Source organism: Thermobia domestica, chromosome 3, assembly GCF_964235325.1.
Source record: "Thermobia domestica chromosome 3, izTheDome1.hap1.1, whole genome shotgun sequence".
Classification (NCBI taxonomy): Eukaryota; Metazoa; Arthropoda; class Insecta; order Zygentoma; family Lepismatidae; genus Thermobia; species Thermobia domestica.
In genome coordinates this window covers 177,355,786-177,366,288 of record NC_137456.1, presented here as the reverse complement: position 1 = coordinate 177,366,288, position 10,503 = coordinate 177,355,786, and the positions used below count along the sequence as shown (strand labels likewise).

The window sequence follows — 10,503 nt, the reverse complement described above, 5'->3', positions numbered from 1 at the left end:
ATTGATTTTACCAATCGACTGTAATATTAATATCTACGCCAATATGGAGTCTGGATTTAGAACAAAACTAGAAGTTGTTTAAGCAAGGCCAAAAGAAAGATTGGATATGGACGACCAAGCCCAAGCAGGGCTGCGGTGGCTCAGTGGTAGAGAATTCATCTCTGGTGCATGGTGTCCATGGTTCGATGCCAGTTTGCACTAAGTGGGCTTTGTGGTGAAGAAACCCCGTGTAGTGGGTTTTCTCGAGGTTCTCCTGTTTCCTCCCACTTTCTTCATTTCACCATTGCATTCCTTTTTCATGGTCACCATATACCTTAGCCTCGGTGCAGAATCGAGGGAACTTAAACTGAATATTTCATGTTATTTCACCAAGCCCAAGAACATCGATACAAGAATAAGATAAAGATTGGATATGCAATACGAAGTGCATAGTAATCTTGCTTTTGACCTTGTTTTGGTGATCACAAAGTAGCGATGAGCATATTTTCTTACTTTCCGTATAGTACGAAAGACCATAATCAAAATCACACTTGGTCTTCATTTGTACCGATGAGGCGAGCATTCTTGGCTCTTGTATAACATGAAAGACCACCAAGACTACGAAATGCAGGACCAAGACTTGACTGTGCAAGACAAAGAATAAGACGCAGTATTGATGACCAAGACCCAGGGAGCGAATTGTTTGAATTTCATTTGTTGGGCTGAAAGTGATGAAATAAAATTAGTACTTTATAATTAATTATCATACTGTATTTTTAAATTTTAAATTACAAAATTCATATTATGTATCTTCTTACTTGCAACTATATATACTGTAAAATACGTTTTAATTACCGAGAAAGAAAAATCAAAGTGGCGCGGGTCCCGGAATTATAATAACCTAGTTTGGAATGAAAGATGAAGGGTCGGAAAATATCACAGGTGTTCTCCCGTTTCCTCAAACCTTATCATTGTAGTTAAACGATTTCCTTTTGTCTTCGCCAAGATACTTGCTACTGCCTTCCAAGAAGACCCCCTGCTGTCCGAGCAGGTGAGAACACTGACCTTGAATAAAAATTTTGTCACATAGAACTAAAGCAAACATAAATAAACAAATAAATAAATTTCTCCCACGTCGGACATTAGTATCAGTTATAAAAAGAAATAACCAAACTTCAAAAGTGCCAAATATTCATTAAGATGCATATACAAATTCCCCGCTTGATCTAGCTAGTGGTTAACGTTAAGACTTCGGTACACGTGGTCCGGGTTTAATTCCCAATGGGAGTGCATTTTGGCGTTCACCCAGTGTCGTGACCATAGTGCTCTCAAACGGTTCGGGTCAGCTCGGTTCAGGTTACGGGTCGGGTCGAGTTGTCGGATCGCGTCAGGCTACTCGGTCGGGTTGTCTGATCGGGTAAGTCGGGTCGGGTCAGCTCGGGTCGGGTTGTCGGGTCAGGTCAATCGGATCGGATCACGGGTCGGGTCACTCGAGTGGAGTCGGATCATCGGGTCGGGTCAGTCAATTCGGGTCACGGGTCGGGTCGGGTCGGTCTTCAACCGGACCCGTTGAGAGCACTAATTTCAGCTATGAAAGAACAGGTAGATGCTCTTAATGAAAATAAAACGTGAGATTTAGTTGAACGTACTAATAATGTGAGAATAATTAATCGGTTGGTATATCGCACAAAGCTAAAGTATGATGGGACAGTACCTCGTTTTCGTGCAAGATATGTTGCTTGGGGTCTTGTTCAAGAAAAACCTATTGATTTCGACGAAACATTTAGTCCTGTGGTGCGTTATGAAACAAGAACTCTTTTAGCAGTCGCAGCAAAAGAAAATTTGCTTGTTTACAATTTTGGTCTAAAGACTGCGTTCTTATATGGTGACATTGAACAAGAGGTGTACATGTTGAAACCAAAATGTATTGAAAACGGTACTGACAAATTGTGCAAACTAAATCGTAGCTTGTACGGTTTAAAACAGACCGCAAGATGCTGGAATAATAAATTTATAGATTTTCTAAAGAAACAAGAATTATTGGTGAGCACATCTGACCCGTGTTTGTTTATTCGAAACAAAAGTGGTCGAAAGTTATTTGTTACTTTGTTTGTAGATGATGGACTAATTGTAGGTTCAGATAAGAAAGAAATTGAAACACTTCTAAACGAATTACAAAAGAATTTTAAAACCACAACCAGAATTCCAAATTCTTATTTAGGAATACTAATCGAAAGAAGAGATAAGGGAATTTTTATTCATCAGTCAGCGTACACAAGAAGAATTCTCCAACGCTTCAAGATGGAAGAAGCAAATCCCGTTGGTGTACCCTGTGATGGCAATCGAGTTGCTGGTAATAAAACTATTGGAAAACCCAACCGAATATAGAGAAGTCTTAGTTTCTCTAATGTATTTGATGGTTACTACGCAACCTGATATAGCATTTTCAGTTTTAAAAGCTGCTAGAGCGATGCAGAAACACAGCGAAGTGGATTGGGAAGCATTAAAGAAGGTTTTACGATATCTAAAGGAAACCTCGAACTATGATACTTTATGCAAAAGAAGCAATAAGGAAGATTTAACTCTGTATGGATACAGTGACGCTGATTATGCAGGTGATGTTAAAAGCAGAAGATCTACCAGTGGCGTACTGATTATTTTTGATGGTGCAACAATTTCGTTGAAAAGCAAGCTTCAACCAACTGTAGCCCTATCAACAACTGAAGCAGAATCTGTAGCCTCATCAGAAACAGCGAAAGAAATTTGGTGGTTATCAAGAATATTAAGTGAGTTAAGAGCATTGAGGAAAGATGATGTACTTGTAAATAGTGTGGATAACGTTAGTGCCATAAAACTCACAAAAAATCCCGAATTTCGTAAGCAAAAAAGCACATTAAAATCCAACAGTGTTTTGTGTGTCAGTGTTGTAAAGAAAAGAAAGTACAAAATGAATCTGAGAAACAAATTGCTCATTTATTAATAAACCCGTTTGAAAAGTCTAGATTTATCATACTCCATCAGAGTATGGGTGTTTCAGAGTATGTAAAAGAAAAAAAACATGTCAATTTATTCTTTTGGAGAAAGTGCTGAAGTGAAAAGAATAAATTGATATCGGTGTAGGTGTATGACTTCGGTTTTCAAATGTTGTAAGTAAAACGTAACATTACTGCTGATATGTAGTTGCTTCGACATGCGATCGTCATATGTTTGAGAGTAGTTCAGAGGACAAATGGCGGAGTTAGGAAAGAGCCAATGTTTGTGTTACTGTTGATGTTTCTTGTGTTCCATAGAAGATTCTTGCAGTAGTTTTCTTTACAGCATATATTACGTTGAATATATTGAATTTCATCCACTGTTATCTTTCACTGCATTAGTCAATCTCTGCTACTTTAAATGCTGTAAAACGTACCATGTACGGATTAGTATTATCAGGAGCATTGGTTTCCGCAAAAGATGGAGCTTTGGTTTGCGGACTGCAATGTAAAAGATGCAATAAAGATTTATAACTGCTATATTTATTATCGCAAAAAGAAATACAAATCTTGAGTTGTGTTGACGCAAACCGTTATGGAATGATGCTCAATATCAAAGAGAAATTACGCGAAGAAAGGAGTGAAAAATATGTAAAAAAAAATGAACTACAAGTACGTAATGAAAATTGTTTTAATGCTTCCCCCTGCCCCTTTTTAATATAGCAACCTTAATTTCCTACAAAGCTCAAAAGTACTATTTCATACATTTAATAGTAACTTGGCCTTGTTCATTTTTGCCATTTCGCGATTGTGAATGTAACGGTGACGGTAACGGTGGAGGGTATTAGTGGTTAAAATATGAAACAAATTTTTAATAATATTTTGTTATTTGGAATTTTGGTAGCAGGAGCGCATGCTTTGAAAACAGTGTATTAAGAAATAGTGAACTTAAATAAGAATATTAATATTAATATTACAACACCCTTGGTTTGTAATTGACAACTTACCATTTGAGCCTTTAATATAAATTTTCACACTGATGTTATTCACGAAGTTGTAAGACGTAGCGTGGACGTAGAGAGATGATGCAATCTAGACGAATTATTTTTAGAATACAATTGCGTAAACTTGCTAAAAACCACATGTATTTATTTACTATATTTGTTTTTATAATACCACATTTTATCACAATATAGTATTCATATACACAACAAATAATGCTAACTACAAATGAACAATATTTTGACGTAAACAGTCGCTTCAATAATGATTTGATAACGTCACTCACTTTAATTATTGATACCGTTTAACATAAAACTGAGATTGACAAGTAATTAAAAGAAAAAAGATATATTAAACAAGGAAACATACAAAATATTATATACAACAAAAATAATAATAATACATGCAATAAGGTTTCTTTACTATTTAGTCTTTTTAGAAGAAATGCAAGTTTAGACGACAGTAGCAAATTATATTATTTTAAATGTCTAGAAAGAAGTTTGATTTTTTATTTATATTTGTATTTATTATTTATTTATTATTTTTAATTATTTTCTTTTTACGGATGCACATAACTATTATAATATACTTGCCACTTGATATAATTGTTTTTTTCCGTTTTGTCTTTGCTCGAACAGATGATTTACTAGTGAAATATTAATTTGAATGCAAAGTGACTAACTGACTGACACTTGATAGTCGCGACTGGCGAACTTTTATTTAAATTGAATTTAACTTAGTACTGATACTTTAAACATTTTTTACAGATAAATATGTTAGCTAGCACAGTTTTTAGAAATAATGCAGTTATGTAATGATGTTATAGTACTACTGTGGTTGTTGGATATTTTTATAGCTATAAATTGAAGTAATATTTTGCTATTATATAGGCCTATATTAAATATAGATTGATTTTGTTTTAAGCGCTTTTTATGAATATATATTTTAAACTTGAGCTTACGACTAAAATAATTTAATATAAAGGAATGCGTTTATATTGTGTGTTTATTATATGCACGACGTTTTATATTTATTGATCCTTTAGAGTGTTTACAAATTATTAACTTTTATTAATATTGACTGGCGTAAGAAACTTTATATTTACTTTTTGTAGCACTGATATGCAGTATTTAATAAAATAGATTAGATTATGAGTGAGGTATTTGAAATGAATAATATTATATTGGCTTACATAAATAATGTATTAATATTGTAGATTTGCTTTTTATATGCGCATATGTTTTTACGGTAATATTAAAAGAATTTTATAAGGTTACGAGTGCAAAGCATGCTTTAAGGTGTTGTATATTGTATACACATATTATTTGTTTTAATTTTTTTCGTTGTCATTAGTATGTGAATTTACGTTAAATTTAATTGCTTAATTTTTTTTTACTATGACGCATGCAAACTAAGTATAATACAAGTGTTGTAAATATGATGCCCTTAATAGTGACATGCGGTTTACTTGCAGTGTATTGCTTTTCTATGAATACGGCTTACTTGTTATTTTTCGAGCACATTTGGTTTTTTTTACCTTTACCGGCATGTTAAAACAAAACAAGTTTTTTAACAATTTTTGTTTTATTAATTTACTTAAAATTATTTTAGCTGCATTTTTTTCTCAGCTGCCTGCCACCTGCTCCTTTTTTTACACTGCTGCTCTCTGATCATGTGTTGACACTGTTGCCAGTAAAGTTTAGACAGCTCAGGTAGAGTTTAGAAGGTTACTGAGCGGAGCGCTCAGTCACACCGCTTGAAGTGAGCAAAACGCAAAATTTGCGAAAACAACGGGTGCACAAATGCTGATGGGGCAGCGTGTCCTGTTACATATGGCGTCCGAATAGGTTAATCCCTGCGCCGTCACTAAGCATTTATAGATTAACTTTCACTTAGTTCCACAGATACTTATACGAAGAAGATAATACACAAACAAATGAAACCTACACTTATATACATATATACACAATATTTTGAAATATGTACAGCCTGCAATTTATTTGCAGTATTTATCAGGCAAGTTCTTCAAAAGTTGACTGGTACAATTTTCCTCTGCCTTTTTTGCCATTTTTAGTATTCTTCCTTAGTGAGCTTCCACAATTTACACTGATGTTTGGATCGGTGTCCTATTGATTTTTTATTGTTCGGATCAATTAGCTCCACAACCTTAAGATTTGGCTTACGAACACATAAGTATGGTCCTGAGTACAGATTGAACATTTTTTTTATTTGCTGTGTTGCTGCATCACTGACGGGATGTGCCCTGAGGAATATAAGATTGCCTACATTAGCATGCCGATTCGACGTCATTTTTTCGTTGGTACGTTGATTTTTTTGCCATCTGAGACTTCTTACGGTGTGCAATTATAAGTAGCCGGTTGTCCCACGAATTTTTGTCTATTAGTTTCCTCTTGGAGAAGTCGTTTTATCATAGGCGTAACATTTTTTACGTTTAAATGTGCTTGGACTGGAGCAACGTTCAGATTTTTTACAATAGTATAATTTAGTAGCATAACGATATTTTACAAGTGTTTACTTTAATTTATATGTTGTTCAGCACAATACAACCTTTAAAGCCTATTTATTTCTTTATGCATCCTCTCCACAGGATTTGCTTGAGGATGGTATGGTGTGGTGTGATATACTTTAACTTTTTTACTAGCCATTGATCTTAAGAACTTACTAGATACAAAACATGGACCGTTGTTACATATAATGGCGTCCGGAATACCTAAATGCATAAAATACAAATTCAGGCACCTCAGAATTGCAGCAGTTGTAGCTCGTCTCAATGGGTACGCTACTAAATGCCTGGTAAACACATCCATGCACGTGCATACATATGCCATGTTTGACTTGCTGGTTGGAAGTTTTTCTACTACATCAACTGATAGTAACTCTCGGGCTCTCGAAACGGTGACTGACTGTAACTTCCTTGAGAGAGGATGAGGATTAGCTTTGTGTTTCATACACAATACACAATTGCGGATGTATTGTTGGACATCAGTATACACGTCTTTCTAAACGAAATTTTTTAGAAGCATCGTGTGTGTCTTTGCATATTTAAAATGACCCCTGTCATCATGGTAACATCTGAGTACTCTCTTTACTACACTTTTGGGCACAACTATTCTCCATTTATTTTTCAAATGAAAATTACGTTTTAACAGCACACCTTGTTGGATCTTATAATACAGTCGTACAGATTTTCCCCAACTTATTTCTGGTACATTGGTTTGATCTTGCTTCAGGGCATCAATATACTTCATTAATTTTGGATTTTCACGTTGGTATTGCTTTTAATTTTTACTGGTTATATTTGCTAAATTTCCTGGAAGGATATGAAAATTGAAAATTGTAACAAATTTAGGTGATTGGCATACGGTGATACGAGACAAAGTATCCGCTGCTATATTGGTTACTCCAGGTATGTATTGGATTTTTAACTTTACATTTTGCATTTCAATACACCAGCGATACAGCCTGGTATTTTAATATTTTATGCTCTTAAAATGCACTAAAGCTTGATGGTCAGTTTGTACGATCACATGATGCCTTATTAATAGATTACGCCATTTTTTAATAGCTTTTACAACATTTAACATTTTTATTTCGGTAATGGTATAGCGAGATTTGCAAGGCTTAAGTATGTGTTCAGTGAAACCAATAACTCGTTTTCCATTTTTATAATTTTGTGTTAAAATAGCAGCAGTCCCAATAGTCGAGCCGTCGACTATGATAATGAAGTTTTTTGACATATCTGGATGCACCAAAAGTATATTTTTACAGATTTCATGTTTTATTTTTTCGAAAGAATTCGTATGTTCAGGCAACCAGGTTCATTTTTTTTCTTGTTTAAGCAGCTGGTATAAAGGTGCTGACTTACGAGCAAAATTATGTATAAACTTGGAGCACCACTGAAAAAATTTTAAGGTTTTTTGCAATGTTTTTATAGTTGTTGGCCTTGGCAATGATTTTATTAGATTTACGTACTTTGGATTTTTTGCTATCCCTACAGGTGTTATCACAAAACCTAAGAAATTTGCCTCAGATACCATAAATGTGCATTTTTTAAATTGACTGTCATATTTGCTTTTTTAACTTATACAATACTTGATTTAACAACTCGATATGAGCTACTGGATCAGTTTTTGGAATTAAAATGTTATTTATATATAGTAAGATTTTTTCAAGAATAGCAACTTTTAACATTCTCTGTAACGCTGCCATTAAACAAGCTCCACCATTCTTGTAACCAAAGGGTACTTTGCAATGCCGGTACATTTGGCCTTTAAAAGAGAATGCTACAAGATCCCTACAGTCTTTAGTTAACTTGATTTGGCAGTAGGAATGCACCAAGTCAAGGGACGTTGCACAGGTTATCCCATTAAATGTTGTAAAGAGGTCATCAAGGCGTTTGACCTTTAGATTTGTCAAAGATACGAATTTATTAAGTTGGACCAAATCAAGACAGACTCTAATCTTATTCGAGTTCTTCTTTCTGACTATTACCAGGGGATGATGATGTTTTGACACTGCAGGCTCAATGATACCTTGACGCAACCATTTTTGGATTTGCTCCCTTGCCTTTTTTCGATAACACAGTGGAATTGGGTAAGGTCGTTTTACAATTGGATCTTCAGTGGTAACCTGGATTGTATACTTAAACTTGTTACATTTTCCTGGGAAATGGGCGAAAACTTTTTTTTTATCAGCACATTGAACAACATTTTCTTGTGTTCCGGAGCAATAGGAGTTTTTTTACCACTTTTTTTACTTCTTCTGGGGTAGCGTACAGACTTTTTTAGTTGCTTTTTCCTTGACTTCCATGACTTCCACTCTCTTCGGCCAGCAAGCCGAACATTGAATTTCCTGAACAAGCAGGTCATACAAAGATTTCACAAGAGTTTGATTTTTTATTTGTGCCACCGTAATTTGTCTCAGGTTGCAATCTTCTTTTTGCCTTGACCTAGCTTCATTATACGAATCTTCATGTTGCATTAATACGCTGTTCCACTGATTTAAAACTTCTTTCAGATTTTCATAATCGCATCCACATACCAGTGAACCGCATACTTTCTCCGGATGGCATTTGCATTCACTTTATTCTTCTATGACGTTTACAGGGAGATGGTAATCCACAGTCAACTCATTAATCATATTATTACACGTATTTTCTTCCTTCTTCGCTTGAACCATGGGTACTACTAATTTTTGTTTTCCATTTTGAATGGTTACCATGCCATTTCTAAAATTTATTTTGACTTGAAACTTGCTCATGTAATCACGACCCAGTAGAAGATCTTGGTTGAGCCCGTCGACCACAAAAGCTCGAACATCCGTCTGTATTTCCTTAATTGTTACAGGAAGATATACTTTTTCTTTCACCATTTTTTTCCTGGTTCCACTATAATCGACAAGAACTACGTGGGGTGCTGGTTTCAATTTCGGATGTGATATAATCTTCGTAACCTTTCTCCACAACTCTAGACTACACAACGTCACCTCCGCACCGCTATTTACAAGTGCTTGCACAACTTTATGCAACACAGTCACTCGTATGATACCAGACCATTCTTTTATTCGTTCAAAGTCAGTCTTCACGTCATTAATATTCTCACAATTTGTGTTATATTCCCACTTTTGTCCAGCTATACATTGAAATTTAACTCGAAAAATATTTACCTCATTTCTACACTCATACTCACATACACATAAAGGACTATATACATCATTATACACTTCCTCAGGTATATCATCACTTACACTTTTCTCATGGGTCTTCTCACAACACAAATTGTACCTACCTCCGACCCGCGAGGTGGATACTTTATTTAGTTTTTTGAATCTGGACTTCCCCGAGGATCCCAACGGTGCTGAATATCCTCTTGGGAGGATCTCGGGTCATTTCTTTCATATTCTTCGTGTGTGTGCCATTTCCTTCCTGGCCGTCTATTTCCCCTCCAAGAACGTGCACGACCACCTTGTCTGCCGCGTCGATAGTTCCCGCGTCCTCGTGCACCATCTCGTCCTTCGTACGGTGATTCTTCTCTTGTGTTCGCAGACTCTGTCTTGTTATCCTCCTGGTTCTTCGATATAGTTCCTACTTTAGCTTTACGAGTAATCACCTCTTCACCGTTCTCCCATCTTTTAGCGCCATCTCTTCCTGTCTTCCGTCTTGCTTCCCATGTGTCATGAATCAGTTCAAGTCTTCGAACTGTTTCAAGAATTTCTGCTAACTCCTGGCCTCGTGTTGAAGCCAACTGTCTCTGATATTGAACTTGTAGCAAAGTTATGATAGTGTTGCAAATCTGGGCTTCACTGCTTTGTGAATCCAAGTCCCTAATCTGACAGAATCGATTCGTAACAAAACGTTTAACACTCCCGTCAACCTTAGGATTGAATGGTACAGTCTTAAGGCGCGTTAGCCTAGCACAAGTCACATCTTTTGAATGATAATGCCTTAAAAACATTTGCTTGAAGTCGGCATACGTGAGGAATTTGTTCACATTGGAGTAATACCATGACAGCACTGCGTCTTTTAGTACGA

General features: G+C 35.6%; 1 pseudogene; it reads left to right on the top strand.

The window, feature by feature from the left end:
- The first annotated feature begins 2,314 nt into the window (after positions 1-2,314).
- On the top strand, positions 2,315-2,959 carry LOC145682034 (uncharacterized; annotated as a pseudogene).
- The last annotated feature ends 7,544 nt before the right edge of the window (positions 2,960-10,503 follow it).